General features: G+C 40.8%; 1 protein-coding gene across 1 annotated transcript in view; it reads left to right on the top strand.

Annotated features, from left to right (window-relative positions):
• Nucleotides 1-19,237, top strand: part of LOC126163202 (dynein axonemal heavy chain 3) — a 1,221,238-nt gene that overhangs the window by 803,543 nt on the left and 398,458 nt on the right. The gene's annotated exons all lie outside the window — the stretch shown is intronic.

The raw sequence follows: 19,237 nt of genomic DNA, 5'->3' as shown, positions 1-19,237 counted from the left end.
CTACCTGGGACCGGACCGCAGCGACGCACGGATGCACGCCAAGACCGTAGGATCCTACGCAGTGCCGTAGGGGACCGCACCGCCACTTCCCAGCAAATTAGGGACACTGTTGCTCCTGGGGTATCGGCGAGGACCATTCGCAACCGTCTCCATGAACCTGGGCTACGGTCCCGCACACCGTTAGGCCGTCTTCCGCTCACGCCCCAACATCGTGCAGCCCGCCTCCAGTGGTGTCGCGACAGGCGTGAATGGAGGGACGAATGGAGACGTGTCGTCTTCAGCGATGAGAGTCGCTTCTGCCTTGGTGCCAATGATGGTCGTATGCGTGTTTGGCGCCATGCAGGTGAGCGCCACAATCAGGACTGCATACGACCGAGGCACACAGGGCCAACACCCGGCATCATGGTGTGGGGAGTGATCTCCTACACTGGCCGTACACCACTGGTGATCGTCGAGGAGACACTGAATAGTGCATGGTACATCCAAATCGTCATCGAACCCATCGTTCTACCATTCCTAGACCGGCAAGGGAACTTGCTGTTCCAACAGGACAATGCACGTCCGCATGTATCCCGTGCCACCCAACATGCTCTAGAAGGTGTAAGTCAACTACCCTGGCCAGCAAGATCTCCGGATCTGTCCCCCATTGAGCATGTTTGGGACTGGATGAAGCGTCGTCTCACGCGGTCTGCACGTCCAGCACGAACACTGGTCCAACTGAGGCGCCAGGTGGAAAAGGCATGGCAAGCCGTTCCACAGGACTACATCCAGCATCTCTACGATCGTCTCCATGGGAGAATAGCAGCCTGCATTGCTGCGAAAGGTGGATATACACTGTACTAGTGCCGACATTGTGCATGCTCTGTTGCCTGTGTCTATGTGCCTGTGGTTCTGTCAGTGTGATCATGTGATGTATCTGACCCCAAGAATGTGTCAATAAAGTTTCCCCTTCCTGGGACAATGAATTCACGGTGTTCTTATTTCAATTTCCAGGAGTGTATGTGTCATCATAGTCAGGTCTGCTGACGAACTGACATCACGGGTTTGCACAGCGTGGACGCAGGCACCAGATCCACTGTAGCCGCCAGGTCATTGTATTTGCTGTCTAGCATGCTGCTCGTGCTTAGGGGTGAGTGAATGTCTGTGATGTGACAGGCTGTGGAGCCCAGGGCTTAACGCTGTTAACAGTTACAAAGAGGTTTATTGATCTTCCTACATGGCATAATGACGCGGGTCTGCCCTTTCTTGCTGAACCTAATTTAGGCCAATGAATGAGTGGCAGTTTCCGTCTGGTGCTGCTGAGTTGTCACCTCATACAGGGTGTATACAACCCGGGACAACTGGGAGAACAGGGAAAAACCTGGGAATCCTTTAGTCCGGGAGAAAGCTGGGAAAAACCCGGGAATTTTTTAGAATTCCAGGAATTTGTCATTGTTTTAGTTTTCAGTTAAATTTTTGTAATTCTGACTGACAAGAACCAATACTCTAACAAAGAATATTACTGTATCCCACTACTGCAAATAATACTTCAACAATAAAACAAACAAGAGAAAAAAAACGAAAATTACATTAGATTCATTTTAGCAGTTATGAGCGGGCTCAAGCGCATGCGGAGTTAAGTCGCATTTGAGTTGTAGAGTCTCCTGCTTCTGGCTACGGGAATGTGGCTGTTGGCTGTGCAAGCAGTCACAGCAAGCAGCTAGATACTACCAGGAAAAGGAGGCGCCAAATTCGTATTCTTGAGGGGGAAAAAAAAAAAAAAAAACTTGTTTCACAAATCGCCTAGCATCCAGCGTATATTGGTCTATCAATTCTTCATATGATTTTCAAACACATCCCTGTTGGTTTTTGAGCACATTTTAAATTGATTTCTAAATGAATCATAAGTTGAATTTTGAATGTGTGTATAGTGTATGTGATGTCTCTGTCAGAAGAATCCTCGTCACATCTAGAAATAAATTTTCCGCAGACAAAAGGGGACAGGGCTATACAGGCTGAGTGAAGTAAAACCGAACGGATGAATGCCAATCACTGTCTGAGTATGTGGTTGATTGGGTTTGCAAATGATCAGTGTTGTTATAATTACTAGCGAAATCCATGGATTAAGACTACCAGAATGGAAATAAACGACTAACAGGAATAACAGGTGAGAAATATTATGTATTATCTTCTTGGTGTATCCAAGAAAATGAAATTTTGACAGAAAATTTCTGGCCAGATCGCTACACTAGTAAGGACCAGATGTGCAGTCCCTGGCTAGCATCCACTTCAGTTCTGTTCTGGAAGTAACGCAAAAAACATGTTGTACGACCGTGTAACAATGCCTAACCAGAGATTAATCGCGGGATAACTAAACTGGTGATCCTGTCAGGTTAGGCAGGTTAGTGAAGTAAATCAGCCTAAAAGTTTTGACAATGGCAGGAATAGCTACAGAATTGGTGATAACAAGATTGTTTGTTAGAACAAGGAAGGAGAAGAAACGGGGACATCACACAAATTATGGAAGAATAAGACGATTCCAAATTTATATAATAATTTCTTAATACTACTTTTTGATCTCATGCTTGAGAAACTGGTGCGTATGAATTAAATGTGAAACTGTTTCCTAACATAAAGCTTCTTGCTTGTAGTAGGCCTAATAGGCATTTGATATTGGTACTTTGTAACTTATATTCTGTTGTTTTATAAAAATGACCATTTGTGCCAAAACAGTCGTGTTAGTTTGATGTATTTTACAATGGCTGCAATATTAGAAGGGCCTCTATCATTTTATCTAGCAGATAGTGACAGATAGACATAATCAGATCGAGAAACCACACTAGTCTTGGGTATTATTTGTATTAACAGCTTTTTCAGTATTAGATAACGACATTTCAGTTGTTCATGTAGCAAAACATTTGACAAACTTTGATGAGGTAATAGATTCTTTCACAGAAAGGAAAACACACCATGTAAAGCTGTAGCAAGATTAGAGAGAAAAAAATGTTAGAGCTTAGGATTGAAGATATGTGTACTTGCTTGCTTGTCTCTTGTCTTTATTGGTTTTACATATCCTATATTTAATTTTATGTCACACAAAACAGCAAGTTATTAGCTAATAGGCAATCAAGAGTGCAAATTTTCTGAAGAGTTCTTGTTCTCCTGATTTCAAATAATCCCATCTGCTATTAATTGCGAGATTTATTTTTTTTTCAAGAGGGGCGGGTTGTCAAACTGGCCAACTGGTAGCAGGAGAGGCACCACAGGACATTTCAATTTCTGCTGTCCTGAATATAGTTTCCTGGCATCCATTACAAAATATTCATGTTTCAATTCCACAGAATGAAATACAGTGACGTGTGATAGAATAATGCTGTATGCAGAGGCATGGCACTGCACTCTGACTCACTTAAGACCAAATAACATGTCTCACATTTCCTCAAACACATATGTTTTAAGTTTCAGACCGCAGATTCAGGGCTGATGCACAGAGCAGTCTGAGTTATAGTGGGTAGTCTCTACGTAACCTGTGTTTACATTTAGTGATTTTGCTGTTTCCCCTTCGTTTACTCTGACATAAAATGAAAACAAACTACCAAGTGAATTAAAATACATTCACATAATTACAGAAGTCTAAAATATGTTATTACTTTTAAACTTTTTTTCATTTCTACCTTTGTGACAGTGAAGCTTTAATCGCCTTGCAGAACAGTGAAGTTATTTTTGTCTGTTGCTAAAGAAATTTGACTTTTATTAACCTTTTCTGCAGAGGCAGTCAAAGTATTTGAAATGAAATGTTTAATTCCAAAGTACTGCCTAGTTTCAACTGTTCACTGCATTTCAAGTGCACGTTTTCAACTTCTAGCACGTATGCCATTATGCCATAATAAAGAACCAAACATGATATAATACAGAAGAAAATTCACATTCTCCAAGAAAATTCACATTCCAAAAACCACACTGAAAAGCTTAATATCAGTCAAGGTATCAGTCAAGGTCTACTTCATTAGGAATCTGGACATACGAATGTGCACTTTAAGTATGAACTTTAAATGTGCACATTTTAGTATGGTTCATGAAATTCTGATGCTCTTGGAGTATCCTCTGATGTGTTGTTCCTTCTATGACATAAAGTATGATCTTTTAATATTTTATATGTACCTACATACAGGCTTCCTACGTCATGTTAGCTTCACAAGCATGGTGTCGCCCGTTATGTGTGCTCTCTGGCAACTGCTGAAACGAACTTATTTCTAACAGGTTGTGGGAAAATATTGAGAATGGTAGTTTGAAAAGTGTTAGTCTCAAAGTAAGTATCCTCTTACGTATGTTGAACTATGTGCGAGAATGTACCATGAACTTCTTAAATCACAGAGCATTTTAATCTCATTTAAAAATCAACTCTTTGATGACGAGCCATTTAGAAGAATTTCGAACCCTGAAGATTAGACATTTATGTCATTATTAAAAATTTTACTGGCATATTTGTGTGATGTATCTTAAAGTGTAACACGTGCAAAAAAGATCAACATTATGAAAGCTTAGCTTAGCTTCTCTTGCAGCTTAGAGCCCAATATTATATGTGAAAGCTTTGCTTTTCTTGTAGCAACACTATGTATATTAATTTAAACTATTAACTTTCCCCATTTGTGTGTTCATGCTACTTAACAGTGATGTTGCTGTTGCTGACTGCATCATGTGTCCTATGCTCTGAATATCTGCTGTCATTGGCTGGCTAGATCACATGATGAACTATGACTGGCTCACGGATAGCTCATTGCAATCTTGATTTCAATGATTTGGAAAGTAACATGTAGTATTTGGTTTAAATTCCAATGTATACTTTTGTAATACAAAAATACACAGTGTACATGTTGCTGCACATCATAGATGTTTCCAAAACATGTTTTTTTCCCTGAGTTTTGTTTTCTAAAGTGCCGGGAAATTCTACGCCCTTGTATAAAACCATAACCATTCGAAGGATACATAAGTTTTTCAGTTCTGAGGGAAAATATACTGTCACTTGACATGGAAAAAAGTGTGTTTTCACCCTGGAGAAAGTGTATTTTTAACTGGGAAATCTGGGAAATATCCGGGAATATTTTTTCCTTGTCCGCGTACACACCCAGTCATATGACAGGCTGGCAGTCACTGTAGGCCACGGGCATTGACATCAGTGGTGCATCAGGATGTGCTGCAGTGGCACCCCACTTTGGATTTGGCCTCTCTGCTCTGCTCACAAATGCTGTGGCTGCATAACAAGGTTGATGTGCAGTGCTCGTTTCCACATCACGTAGGTGCAGGGAGCCCTCGCCCTGCTCACATCACCGCAATAGAGTGCAAAGGTGGCTGTGCACAAGCTCGGACTCGCTGTCCTCTAGCAGTAATCGGCTAGCATTGTGGCGCTGAGTCCTGCGAGGAATACGTGTCAGAGTCAGCAGGCACAGACAGCAGATTTGCAGGGCTGAGACACCAAAAACCTGCTAAGGAATTAGAGCAGATGGCAAGTGCAGCCCAATGTCTAACATGTGGCTGCACCTAGTGAAACCCAGTCGTCTCGCTGTCTGGCATTGCTCTGGTGTCGTAGTGGTACTGGTGGTTTCCGGTAAAGAAAAGTGATCCCTGCCTTAAAATCCACACTTATTTATATTCTTCCAGTGCCCATTTGTTTTACTTAAACACAGTGCGTAGCCACTTTGACAAAACAAGATACTTGTCACAGTGTGGTGATGCCACACACAATTATGGTTGTGCAGAACCATTTATCGCTGAGCTGAGCTGTCGTCACCGAGCTTGTGGCTATTGGTCGCAGCTGTTAACATAGTGCTCTGTGGTATGTCCATAAAATTTTTCCTTGCTTTTGTTAAATACTAATAATTTTACAACTAAATACTTGGTTATAGCACTGCACTGCCCTCCATAATGGAGAACACCTGGTCCCTAGAGTCTGACTCCAGCCTGGATCTCATTACAGAAGAGTAATCTGTAACACTAGTACCTAACACTAAATTATCTGTTCTTAACTACTACACACATTACTGTGTTCATTGCTGACTCTGTAAATTTATCTTTCATACCATGATCATGGTATCCAGCCTCCAGGAACTTGGATTTGTCCCGAGTTGACCTTCCACATAATTCATTGCTTCACATTCATGAGAACTAGATGGAGCAGTATCAAAGCCACCCTGGCACTAGGAATTCCGATGCTCAAAGTCACAGTTACTTGATGTCTATTATCCCGGTACTGTTCCACACGCTGCAGCAATTTCTTTCCAGTGACGTGCCCCTCATGGGCAGCTATCATTCGGCTTAATGAATGGTGGAGGTTAGGTTCCAAGATGTTGTTCAGGAAGGTAAGGTTTTGTTTGAACAATGTCTCTGAAGGTTCATTTGGCCAGTACAGCTGTGGGTGTGTCACATTTAGTAGAGTAACTCCTGTTGTAGTAACTGTCAAATTAAAATTTGGTTCCAAAATATCACACAGTCATTTCCAAAGGTCTGACCCCATTAGTTTCCCTTGCTGTAGCATGTTGCAATAGTTAGTATGTCATTGTACACTGGGTGTATCTGATGCAAATCTGACTTCAGAAAATCTGTTTCCAGTTCGATCACATCTTTTTGGACCCTACCTTTGGCTCACCCTCAATTGTTGCATCCACCGTTGCGCTGTGTTAGTAGAATGGCAAGTTCTGGCTTCTCAGCTCCACCACTAGCTATAATTCCAGCAGAAATTCCCCTTGCAGTCTTGTCAGACGTCTTAAATACCGTACATGTGGCAGCAAGACAGGACTGCCTTTTAGTGCATGGTGGATGACTTTCTGTAGATTTGTTAACTCATGTTGGTGTCCCAGATACTGTCTCCCAGGGACTCCAGTACCATCATTAATGTTGGTCTTTCATCCGGTACCTACATTCGAGCTCCCATCACTTCCAAATTCTGCTTCCTAGTACTAGCGGAGGACCTGGCATAATCCACAACTTCCTTTGTCAGTTTCTGGAGCATGTGTGAATTGTTCAGAACACTGCTCTCCAAGTTCACAATCTGCATAGAACACCACTCCACAGTTACTTTATTTTCTTCTGCTAACCCCGTCACAGTCTCTGCTTTATTGTTCAGTACACTTATGTTAACGCAAGTCTGCCATACTGAAGACAGTTTTAAATGTTCACCCCCAGTGTCTATCCATCCCATTTTTACCCTCATGGATTGATGAGAAACAACTGTGATCACCTCCTGCATCTGCTCCTTCGATTGTCCATGTGATTCAAGCGAATTCCTGTGTTGGTCTGAAACTTCTGTGTTTTCCACTACTAACTGCTAATTGTTGAATCCCTGTAAACACTTCTTCCAACATCCTAATTTCAGTTTGCAGCTGCCACACATTAACCACTAAATCTAATGACCACTTGTGGATGTAAAACTTGTCTGATTGTAGGGGAAACACAATTCCTCTGTTCAGATGGTGATCCTGCAGCTCCCCCACGCCACCTCTGCAAAGAGGGACAACCAAAACTAGCGTTCTTCTTCTTGGCCTCTTTCCTACACAGCAACCTAAGGACAGGGACTGATATCACCATATCAGAGTCCCCCCCCCCCCCAGCCACCACCACTCTCTCTCCCACACCTCCCGCAGAGGCCAGCTGTCTCTGAACAGCATGTCTTAATACACTTACACTGTCTTACACAAACATTAAACTTTATCCAAACCATTGTTAATACCCCATAATATAAACAAAAGAAAAATAGTCAGTAATTGCAGAAGTCACATCACATTACAATTAATTCCTTCACCTTAGGCATAAGATGCCTGAGGTTTCTTGACCTCTTTTGTCTGTTGCTCAACCGTCTGTTTCTTTTTAGCTTCTTTTTTTCTCATGCCTTGCTTTCAACAATACCTCCCGCTGAATTGTCTCCAGATTCTCCTCAAATGGTAGTAGATGCCCGAATTGCTCAATTGTCAGCCTTTTTGGCAGTTGTAGCTTTAAATGTACCTGTGATGTAATTTCAAATATTTTGTATGGGCCTTGTTACTGTGTGACAAACTTCTTCATCTCTACCTTTGGAGTATAAAGGCTTGACAACATCACCCACTGACCCTCTTTATAATGAGGTCCCCTCTCATTTTGACTGCTTGCCCAATGCCTTAGCATTCAGTTGTTGCATGTTTCTCCATACTTCCCTTACCATTGTAGCAAACTGTTCTCTCGTTTCACGCCATCTTTCTGGCCAATCACATGATTGGTGCCAGCATCTTCTGCAGTAAACCACACTGAATGGTGACAACCCTGTACCAGTGTGTACTCTGCTGTTGTACACACTCATCACAATGGACAGATACACATCCCAATCTGAATGGTGTGAATTCACGAAATAACTAAGCATTTTCACAATTGTTTGGTGCACTTATTCTGTTCTGCTCTTAGTTTGCAGGTGAAGTGCACTGGTTCTTAATTTTTTCTTTTATTTAAGTAACTGACACAAGTTTTTCATCAGGTCTGACACAAACACCCTGAACTATAATCTCCAGCTATTCAACAAATTTTATGTGACTGTGACTGCCCATTTGTCTGGCATTGGCACCATCCTGAGGTTATGAGAAAAATGGTGTATTATAGTCAACACAAAATGATTGTGTGCTGGTGTTCAGTTGAGTGGTCCTAACATGACTGGCCCAATGAAACTCAACTGTTCCATTGCATCCAGTGGCCTCTGTAACAGTACCTGCTTCTGACTGAGGTCCGCTCACTGTGCACAATCCACACAATGTCTGTCTTATCAGTCAACATCATCTTTCCTTCTCTTCCACCAATACTTTTCTGCTACTCTCCAGTTCATTGCCCGACATCCCCTATGGCACGATAAAATCTGATTGTGTGTCTCACATAACACTCCTAGTTTCAGCTCAGCTTGCACCACAACTTGTGGTCCCAGTTTAGTCTCTCTGCATAACAATCTGTCATTCCTGCTAAACCACTGTCAAACTTCCTGGCAGATTAAAACTGTGTGTGGCCCGAGACTCAAACTTGAGGCCTTTCCATTTGCAGACAAGTGCTCTACCATCTGAGATACCCAAGTATGATACACAACCAGCCCTCATAGCTTCCATGAAGTTCAGAAGGTGGGAGATGAGGTAATGTCGGAATTAAAGCTGTGAGGGTGGGTTGCAAGTCGTGCTTGGGTAGAGCACTTCCCCACGAAAGGCAAAGGTTGTGAGTTCACGTCTTGGTCTGGCACACAGTTTTAATCTGCAAGGACGTTTCATATCAGTGCGTACTCTGCTGCCGAATGAAAATTTTATCCCAGGAAACCACTGTCACTCACCATATTGCTTACACCCTCCATCAGTGCTCTGCACTGCTTGCCATTCTCCAAGATTGTGACCTAGTGCTGTATTACAGCTGTTTTTCTGCTAAGACTGTCTGCATTTCCATGTTCTTTTTCCCGGTTTGTGGATCAAATTGAATAACCACTTTGAAGCAGCATGGTCTATCACTGCTTTGAACTTCCTTCCATGCAGGTAATAGAGGAAGTACATTACTGTGTATATCGAACTAAGCATTTCTGTTTCTGTCGTAGAACTATTCTTCTCCTCTGCATTCGACTGCAGGCAACAAAATGTTCTTGCCCATCAATCTGCTGGCTCAAAACACATCCCAGCATGTAATACAATACATCATTTGATTTTATGTACTCCTTCTGGAAGTCTGGAAACACCAACACTGGACTCAATGTTAATACTCTCTTCGACTTGACAGATGCTTCCTTACACTCTTACGACCATACAAACTTAATCCATATTCTCAGCAACTGCATATGTGGTCTGCCAATGTCCACAAACCCTTTCACGAATTTTCTGTAATAATATGTGAGACTGAGGAAAAGATTGTAATTTCGTGGTTGTTTGTGATAGTGGAAAGTCCTGCCACACCTGTATTGACCTCGTATCAATCCTCACATTATCCCTAGTACTGGTACGGCCCAGTTAGTTAATCTCTTTCAGCACTAAGTGACGTTTTTCCATACTGAATGTCAAATGGATTGCTCGTAATCTTTTGAACACTTCCCTCAGAAGTTGCCTATGCTCTTGAATATCCCTTGAAAAGACAATTATATCTTCTAGATATATGAGACATTGACACTGTTTTAGTCCCTTCAGCACTCCGTGCAGCAGCCGCTGATCACCGAGTGTCCCCAAAGTGCTGTACATGCTGCTTTTGGTTCCATATTCTGGGGCAACTTTTAACTGATGATACTCACTCTGTAAGTTCACAGTCAAGAAGTACTGGCCACCTGTGAAAGCTGCCGTCATATACTAGCTCTGCTGCAATTTCTGCAAGGAATTTCGTGTGAGGATAACCTCTGACCAAGCTGCCCACCAGAATGAATGGGCATCTCCAAACAACGGCTGAGAACAGAGTCCATCAGTCAGTGGTGGAATGTGCTGCTGAGCAGAACAGGATTGAGTTCAATGGCTGCTTCACGAACTGTGTCACATGAACGCAGAATGACAGCTCCTGGTTTTCTGAACTACATGGTTTAAGGTTATGCTTTCAGTACATCCTTTGTATTCTGTTTTACTCTGCATAGGTAGAACACAGCTTATGATCATTCATACTGGTGGTTACAGAGTGACTTATGGGAGGGAGGCCATTCCTGAGGTCAATTGTGGTGGAACATATGAAGTGTAGGGCTTGCCAAAACCAAAGGTCCAGAGCATAGTGAAAGTCATCATAAGCATATGCAGTCCCAGGAGCAATCCGTATCAAAAATGTATTTCATGCAAGGTCAAATGCTCTACTAATCAATGGCACATATGTAAGATCTCAGTGAACAGATGAGACAAACTGGCAAGTGTCGAGCTGCAATATTTACCACCACCGTAACGTCAGTGGATGGGCACACGTGATACATCTGCGGCAGTGACGGTGCCCCTCCCACAAGCGAGCTGCAGCTCGAATATGAAGCCTTTAACTTTTATTGGTACTTTTTCGAGGAAAGGGATAGAAAGGTGCTGGAATACCAGTTGGAGGCTACTGCGGTAGTTTCTCAATGTGATCTGCCACGTCAGATGCTGGCACTGCCTGTGACAATCCCAGCTGATCAATGGCTTTTGGGGTGCAGTTTGTTCCTGTCTGTAGGGGAGAGGGTGCTGGTTGTGTAGTAGATGGGGATAATGGCTCAGCCTCCACGGATATTGCAGTCTGAGAATACTTATCCTCCATCAAATTTGTGATCAGGGGTGTTGGTGTTGCTGGCCTCTGTTAGTAGCTTAGGGGTGGAAGTGGTTATATGTGCACTGGCTCTCATCGCTGGTCATTGTCAGTCCCTAACTAGAGGTCAGAGTTCATAGCAGTAGTAGGCAGGCTGTTAGGCAGGCTTGATCTCGGCGTCACATCATAGATCTTTTACATTCGGCAGCTGAGGGTTAGCCAGCTAAACTTCCCCAACACTCCTCCCACTTCCAGCCTTTTTCTCCCTCTGCATGGCTTCCCCAACTTCCCACTCAATACAACCCCTCACCCCAAACTACCTGGCAAACTGTAATCCCAGGTGTGTGTGTGTTTGTGTGTGTGTGTGTGTGTGTGTGTGTGTGTGTGTGTGTATTTGTACTGAAGACATGGAATGGTCTTGTTTTCATAAGAATTAAGTTTTCGTGCTGAAACAATTTGACTGACTCACCAAATATTATGTCAGTGCATAAGTTTGTAGCATTTTGGTTTTGCATGTTGGTATTCTGGTTGCTGTTGGTGTGTTTATTGGTTTACTGATTTTATTCGTAGTTCACTGTTGCTATTTAAATTTACATTTTGCCATTTGGAGATAGTGAGTCGAGCTGTAGATACTAGAAAATGGAGCGACAAATTGGGAAATAGGAAGATTTCCAACATATTCTTCTGTTAGAGTTACATAGAGGGATGACAGCAGCAGAGGCAGCCAGAAACATGTGCCTTCTGTATCGGGATAATGCCATTTGGCAGAGCTCAACAAGAAAATGGTTTTCATTTTGTAAGGAGGATTGTTTTGAGATTAGTGACTCTCAACATTCAAAAAGACCATCGAGGTTTGATGAAGATCATTTAAAAGCATTAATCCACAGTGATCCTTATCACTGTTGTTGAGTACTGACAAATGTGTAGAACTGTGATCACACCACCATTCTGCGACATATGCATGCAGTGAGGAAGGTTCAAAAATCGGGTGTATGGGTGCCACATTCACTAAGCAAAAACCATAAAAATTAACAGATGGTGATACAAGGGGATACCCAAAACAAACTGGGATTATTTTTTTAAAGCTATATATTTTCAATTTGTTTACAAAATGAGCTTATCCCCTTCAAAATACTCTCCTTTACAACTAATACATTTCTACCACTGGTGCTTCCACTGTCTGAAACATCTTTGTAGTCATCTTTAGCAATAGTTGACATCACCTCCCTCATTTATTTCTTGACTTCGTCCATGTTATCAAGTCAGTGTCATCTTTAGAAATGTCTGACAGGTCCTCCTTCATTTATTTCTTGTTATGAAATTGGTGTCCATTCATGCCAATTTCCATGCGTGGAAATAAGGAAGAGTCACATGGATCCAGGTTAGGTAGTAAGGTGTGTGGGCCAGTGGAACCAAGCCATTTTTAGCCAAAAACTGTCTAACACAGATGGCTGCGAGTGCAGGTCTGTTGCATTGTCATGGTTAGATTAGAGATTAGATTAGTACTTGTTCCATAGATCATAAATACGACACTTCGTAATGATGTGGAATGTGTCAGGTTAATAAGAGGTGTCCATACAAGATATTACATTACACAAAATATTAGATGACAATTTCTTTTTTAAGAAATTCTTTTAATTTCCTTTTAAATGCTATATGGCTATCTGTCAGACATTTTATGCTATTAGGTAAGTGAACAAAGACTTTTGTGGCAGCATAATTCACCCCCTTCTGAGCCAGAGTTAGATTTAACCTTGAGTAGTGAAGATCATCCTTTCTCCTAGTGTTGTAGCCATGTACTCTGCTATTACTTTTGAATTCGTTCGGATTGTTAATAACAAATTTCATAAGTGAATGTATATATTGTGAGGATACAGTGAAGATCTCTAGCTCTTTAAATAAGTGTCTGCAGGATGAGCTTGGATGAGCTCCAGCAATTATTCTGATTACACGCTTTTGTGCAATGAACACTCTTTTACTCAATGATGAGTTACCCCAGAATATGATGCGATATGAAAGCAGAGAATGAAAATAGGCATGCTAAGCTAATTTACTCAGATGTATATCTCCAAAATTTGCAATGGCCGTAATAGCATAAGTAACTGAACTCAAACATTTCAGCAGATCCTCAATGTGTTTTTTCCAGTTCAACCCCTCATCAGTGCATACACCTAGAAATTTTGAATATTGTACTTTAGTTACCAACTTTTGATCAAAGTCTATATTTATCAATGGTGTCATTCCATTTACTGTGTGGAGCTGTACATACTGTGTTTTGTCAAAGTTTAATGAGAGCCCATTTGCAGAGAACCACTTAATGATTTTCTGAAAAACATCATTTACAATTTCAACAGTTAATTCTTGTCTGTTGGGTGTGATAGCTATACATGTATCATCGGCAAAAAGTACCAGCTTTGCATCTTTATGAATACAGAATGGAAAGTCATTAATATATATTAAGAACAGCAGAGGACCCAAGACCGAATCTTGTGGCACCTCATTCTTGATTGTTGCCCAGTTTGAGAAATCACAAGTTTTTTGCATATTATGTAAACTGTTTATTTCAACTTTCTGCACTCTTCCAGTTAAGTACATTTAAACCATTTGAGCACTGTCCCATTCATACCACAGTACTTGAGATTATCTAGAAGTATTCCATGATTTACACAATCAAAAGCCTTTGATAGATCACAAAAAATCCCAACAGGTGACTTCCGGTTACTCAGAGCATTTAATATTTCATTACTGAAAGTATATATAGCATTTTCTGTTGAAAAATCCTTCTGGAAACCAAACTGACATTTTGTTAGAACTTTATTTTTACAAAGGTGTGAAGCTACTCTACAATACATTACTTTTTCAAGAATTTTAGATAAGGCAGTCAGAAGAGAGACTGGGGGTAGTTGTTGACATCAGACGTATCCCCTTTTTTATGCAGTGGTTTAACAATAACACACTTCAGTCTATCTGGGAAAATACCCTGCTTCAGAGAGCTGTTACACATGTAGCTAAGAATTCCACTTATTTCTTGGGAACAAGCTTTTATTATCCTGCTGGAAATGCCATCAATTCCATGTGAGCTTTTATTCTTGAGAGAGTTTATTTTCTTCCTAATTTCAGAAGGAGAGGTGGGTGGAATTTCAATTGTATCAAATGGTGTGGGGAGGGCCTCTTCCATTAACTGCCTTGCTTCTTCTAATGAACATTTAGATCCTATTTTCTCTGCAACATTTAAAAAATGATTACTCATAATGTTTTCAACTTCTGGCTTGTTATTTATCAACTTTCCATTCGCTTTGATGGTGATGCCGTCATCCTGTACTCTTTGTTGACCTGTCTCCCTTGTAATAATATTCCAAATTATTTTGATTTTGTTGTTATTGTTGTGGTCTTCAGTCCTGAGACTGGTTTGATGCAGCTCTCCATGCTACTCTATCCTGTGCAAGCTTCTTCATCTCCCAGTACCTACTGCAGCCTACATCCTTCTGAATCTGCTTAGTGTATTCATCTCTTGATCTCCCTTTACGATTTTTACCCTCCACCCTACCCTCCAGTACTAAATTGGTGATCCCTTGATGCCTCAGAACATGTCCTACCAACCGATAACTTCTTCTAGTCAAGTTGTGCCACAAACTCCTCTTCTCCCCAATTCTATTCAATACTTCCTCATTAGTTATGTGATCTACCCATCTAATCTTCAGCATTCTTCTGTAGCACCACATTTCAAAAGCTTCTATTCTCTTCTTGTCTAAACTATTTATCGTCCATGTTTCATTTCCATACATGGCTACACTCCATACAAATAGTTTCAGAAACGACTTTCTGACACTTAAATCAATACTCAATGTTAACAAACTTCTCTTCTTCAGAAACACTTTCCTTGCCATTGCCAGTCTACATTTTATATCCTCTCTACTTTGACCATCATCAGTTATATTGCTCCCCAAAGACCAAAACTCATTTACTACTTTTCCCTTAGCATCACCCAACTTAATTCATCTACAGTCCATTATCCTCGTTTTGCTTTCATTGTTGTTCATCTTATACCCTCCTTTCAAGACACTGTCCATTCCATTCAACTGCTCTTTCAAGTCCTTTGCTGTCTCTGATAGAATTACAATGTCATCGGCGAACCTCAAAGTTTTTATTTCTTCTCCATGGATTTTAATACCTACTCCGAACTTTTCTTTTGTTTCCTTTGCTGCTTGCTCAATATACAGATTGAATAGCATCGGGGAGAGGCTACAACCCTGTCTCACTCCCTTCCCAACCAGTGCTTCCCTTTCATGCCCCTCGACTCTTATAACTGCCATCCGCTGTCTGAACAAATTGTAAATAGCCTTTCGCTCCCTGTATTTTACCCCTGCCACCTTTAGAATTTGAAAGAGAATATTCCAGTCAACATTATCAAAAGCTTTCTCTAAGTCTACAAATGCTAGAGACGTAGGTTTGCCTTTCCTTAATCTTTCTTCTAAGATAAGTCGCAGGGTCAGTATTGCCTCACATGTTCCAACTTTTATACAGAATCCAAACTGATCTTCCCCGAGGTGGCTTCTACCAGTTTTTCCGTTTGTCTGTAAAGAATTTGCGTTAGTATTTTGCAGCAGTGACTTATTAAACTGATAGTTCGGTAATTTTCACATATGTCAACACCTGCTTTCTTTGGGATTGGAATTATTATATTCTTCCAGAAGTCTGAGGTAATTTCGCCTGTCTCATTCATCTTACTCACCAGATGGTAGAGTTTTGTCAGGACTGGCTCTCCCAAGGCTATCAGTCGTTCTAATGGAATGTTGTCAACTCCCAGGGCCTTGTTTCGCCTTAGGTCTTTCAGTGCTCTGTCGAACTCTTCACGCAGTATTGTATCTCCCATTTCATCTTCATCTACATCCTCTTCCATTTCCATAATATTGTCCTCAAGTACATCGCCCATGTATAGACCCTCTATATACTCCTTCCACCTTTCTGCTTTCCCTTCTTTGCTTAGAACTGGGTTTCCATCTGAGCTCTTGATATTCATACAAGTGGTTCTCTTTTCTCCAAAGGTCTCTTTAATTTTTATGTAGTCAGTATCTATTTTACCCCTCGTGAGATAAGCCTCTACATCCTTACATTTGTCCTCTAGCCATCCCTGCTTAGCCATTTTGCACTTCCTGTCAATCTCATTTTTGAGACATTTGTATTCCTTTTTGCCTTCTTCATTTACTGGATTTTTATATTTTCTACTTTCATCAATTAAATTCAATATTTCTTCTGTTACCCAAGGGTTTCTACTAGCCCTTGTCTTTTTACCTACTTGATCCTCTGCTGCCTTCACTACTTCATCCCTCAAAGCTACCCCCATTCTTCTTCTTCTACTGTATTTCTTTCCCCCATTCCTGTCAATTGTTCCCTTATGCTGTCCCTGAAACTCTGTACAACCTCTGGTTCTTTCAGTTTATCCAGGTCCCTTCACCTTAAATTCCCACCTTTTTGCAGTTTCTTCAGTTTTAATCTACAGTTCATAACCAATAGATTGTGGTCAGAGTCCACATCTGCCCCTGGAAATGTCTTACAATTTAAAACCTGGTTCCTAAATCTCTGTCTTACCATTATATAATGTATCTGAAACCTTTTAGTATCTCCACGGCTCTTCCATGTATACAACCTTCTTTCATGATTCTTAAACCAAGTGTTAGCTATGATTAAGTTATGCTCAGTGCAAAATTCTATCAGGCAGCTTCCTATTTCATTTCTTAGCCCCAATCCATATTCACCTACTACATTTTTATTCATCTTTTTCCTACTGTCGAATTCCAGTCACCCATGACTATTAAATTTTCGTCTCCCTTTACTACCTAAATAATTTCTTTTATCACATCATACATTTCATCAATTTCTTCATCATGTGCATCCTAGTTGGCATATAAACGTGTACTACTGTAGTAGGCGTGGGCTTCGTGTCTATCTTGGCCACAATAATGTGTTCACTATGCTGTTTGTAGTAGTTTACCCGCACTCCTATTTTCCTATTCATTATTAAAGCTACTCCTGCATTACCCCTATTTGATTTTGTATTTATAAGTCTGTCTTCACCTGACCAAAAGTCTTGTTCCTCCTGCCACCAAACTTCACTAATTCCCACTATATCTAACTCTAACCTATCCATTTTCCTTTTTAAATTTTTAACCTACCTGCCCGATTAAGGGATCTGACATTCCACGCTCCGATCTGTAGAATGGCAGGTTTTGTTCTCCTGATAATGATTTCCTCTTGAGTAGTCCAAGCCCGGAGATCCTAATGGGTGACTATTTTACCTCCGGAATAGTTTACCCAAGAGGATGCCATCATCATTTAATCATACAGTAAAGCCGCATGCCCTCGGGAAAAAGTGACGGCTGTAGTTTCCCTTTGCTTTCAGCCGTTTGCAGTACCAGCACAGCAAGGCCATTTTGGTTAGTGTTACAAGGCCAGATCAGTCAATCATCCAAACTGTTGCCCCTGCAACTACTGAAAAGGCTGCTGACCCTCTTCAGGAACCACACGTTTGTCTGGCCTCTCAACAGATACCCCTCCGTTGTGGTTGCACCTACGGTACGGCTATCTGTATCATTGAGGCATGCAAGCCTCCCAACCAACAGCAAGGTCCATGGTTCATGGTTCATGTTATCAGAAGTATTAATCTCAGACATGATTCACATGCTTCTGGACTTTTTAATTACCTTTCTTAATGTAGCACAGTAGTTTTTATAATATTTGCCTGTTTCTGGGTCATTACTATTTCTTGTTGTTAGATACAGTTCCCTTTTGTGATTACAAGATATATTTATTGCTTTAGAAAGCCAAGGTTTTTTGCATGGTTTCTTATAATTAGATTTAACTACCTTCTTAGGGAAACAGTTTTCAAATTCTCTTACAAGTGTATCATGAACTAAGTTATATTTTAAATTAGCATCGGGTTCCTTGTACACCACCTCCCAGTCCAACAGCTGAAGATTTTCTCTGAAATTTCTAATTGTTGAGTCATTAATTGAATGCACAACTTTGTAGGGTAGTTTTGAATTGCTGAATGGAGCTATGTCATATACTGTAACTAGCTGAGCATCATGATCAGAAAGCCCATTCTCAACAGGACAAGAATTTATGTTTTTAAACCTATCTTGGTCAATAAAAGTGTTATCTATCTGTCCTTTACTACCCGAGTAGAAAAATTAATGACAGATGACAAATTGAAAGAACCGAGCAAGACTTCCAGGTCATTCTTCCTATTACATTCTTTCCGTGAATCAACATTGAAGTCCCCACAAATAATAATTTTCTTTCCCCTATCTGACAAATAGCACAAAAAGGCATCCAAGTTTTCCAGGAATAAATGAACGTTTCCTGAAGGGGACCTATATACTGTTACAATTATAAAAGAGCCCTCCTTCAGTTTAAGTTGACAGGCATATGCTTCTATATGTTGCTCTTACAAAACCTTTTTGTATCTAAGCATTCTACACAGTGATAACTTTTGACATATATGACAACTCCTCCTCCCACCTTATTCTCTCTACTCATATGTGCAGCTAATTTATAACCACTGATACTTACCTTTTCCATATCAGACACAATGTGATGCTCAGATAGGCATAGTATATCTATTACATTATCAGATTCAGTGTCATCTAAACAAATCAGGAACTCATCTACTTTATTCTTCAATCCCGGAATATTTTGGTGAAAAATGGTAACATTATTTTAAACTTTACTTTTGTGAGAATCTACTTTTTTCTTTAATCCAACAATATTTTGGTTAAATATGGTAACATTATTATTTACTTTCCTGTCGTGAGATTTTTGTGAGCTTTGGACCTCTTTAGCACCTGCCTGCCTGAACTTCTCATTGGACACTGATATTAGTCTAAAAAAGAGGTCCATCCATGAGCACTAGTGTCCCCCTTTATCGATTTCACTAACAACCCTGCCAGTTTACCCTTCCCTTTCATATTGAGATGTAGGCCATGCCTTGTGAAATCCCCCCTATCAATAGCCTCGACAGGAACCAATCCAATGTCTGACAGAG

This window comes from Schistocerca cancellata, chromosome 2, assembly GCF_023864275.1.
Source record: "Schistocerca cancellata isolate TAMUIC-IGC-003103 chromosome 2, iqSchCanc2.1, whole genome shotgun sequence".
Taxonomy (NCBI): domain Eukaryota; kingdom Metazoa; phylum Arthropoda; class Insecta; order Orthoptera; family Acrididae; genus Schistocerca; species Schistocerca cancellata.
This window is presented reverse-complemented; position numbering and strand designations above follow the sequence as displayed.